We start from the raw sequence: 1,634 nt of genomic DNA on the forward strand, positions 1-1,634 counted from the left end.
CCGAGGCCGGGGCTGCAGGGGCAGCCAGCCCCTGGCTTTGCAGCAGGAGAGAGGAAATCTCCTCTCGCCTCCACCATCTGAGGGAGACGCAGCATTGCTCAGCGCCTGCCGAGCGCTGGGGACACCGAGGGGTAACACTGAGCCCAGGGGGCTGCAGCCCTTTACTTGCCACTGCTGGGGCAAAATCCCCCCAGGGAAATTGAAGTCATCAGTGACTTGTGCAGCTGCTTGGTGGGACCCGACCTAACACCCACGGGGCGGGGAGATGAGCTACAGCAACTGCAAATCCACTGTGGGAAGCCCCTCTGTTTTCTAAACACCCTTTTCCTCTCCAAGGCAAAGAGGGGTTCAGCCTGCAACAGGCGGGTGCTTCCCACCCGCTGCCCATGAGATGCCGAGGGCAGGTCAGCACCCGCCGCTCCCAACAGCCGGGATGCACCCACGCCTCAAGAAAGCTGCAAAGAGGCTTTCGCTCCGCCCGCAACGACATCTGCAGAGCACAGCCGCGCTCCAGTGACAGCTCATTCACACACACTAGTGCCAAGGGAGGCACGAGCACGCAGGCAGGCGTCCCGACACGCACAGATGCGCAGGCTCGGCACGCGAGCGCCTGCCAGGCAGGTGGACGGAAAAAATGTGCCCAGTGCTCACCCTCTGCAAAGAGCTCTCATGGCTCCAAGCATGCTGTGGGGCTGTGAAAAGTGGTTTGCTGACACTCCTGGGCTCAGAAAGGGGTTGCCTGCTTGTTTCTTCTGCTCTGAGCCCAACTTTCCCACATTCAAATGTGCCACGAACCCTATTTCCTAGATGAATTTTGCTAGGCAGACATAGACCCGGCTTGCTGCTGGCACCAGCCCTTTCCCACCTCGTAAACACAGAGCAGCTTCAGACAAGACAGGACACCAGCACAGCAGCTCAGTAGCCGAGAAGCTCCTCTGCACGCGGCGGTCACGCTTCCCAACCGGAGGAAACCCCTCTCTGTATTTCCTCAGCGCTTGGGTCTGGCTTCCTAGGGAGGGGGACACAACCCCCAGCAAGCCGAGAGAGTGGCCCCCACTCAGATGCCTCCAGGTCTAGAAAGCAGAGGATGGTGGAGAATCCTAACACATCTCTGCTGAGGCCCCTAAAACCGGGTATTTTGCTTGCAGAGGGGTGCAGAGGCTCTCAGCAGCAATTAGATGGGCTCTACGCAGGCAAGACACGGTTTGCTGGGCTTAGCTCCAGCCCAGAGCGAATGGCTCAAATCAGGGGCTTGAGCCCCCGAGCTTTGTGGGTTTGGTGGGGTTTTGCCACACAAGCTTTACTCCTCCACTCTCTCCAGGACTCCTCTTTGTAGGAGTTGAGCCTCTGCACCACAGCGTGCTGAGAACACAAAGCCATTCGGTTTTAAATGGTCAGATGTTACAGCGGAGAGGAGAGCCACGGAAAAGCTGGGAAGGCAGCTCCTAACTGTCTCTAGCAGCGTTCCAACCTTGGGATGCAGAATCAAGCAAGCGAGAACGGTACCCCAGGCCTCGAAGCTGAAGGGGCTGGAGGCTCCAGCTGATGCCAGGAACGGGGCAGGGCTTTTAGAGGGCAAACATCAGGGATCACGCAATTACCAACTGCATCCTAATGCCCTTGCACGTGGGGCC

Source organism: Pterocles gutturalis, unplaced genomic scaffold (genome assembly GCF_000699245.1).
Source record: "Pterocles gutturalis isolate BGI_N339 unplaced genomic scaffold, ASM69924v1 scaffold8700, whole genome shotgun sequence".
Classification (NCBI taxonomy): Eukaryota; Metazoa; Chordata; class Aves; order Pterocliformes; family Pteroclidae; genus Pterocles; species Pterocles gutturalis.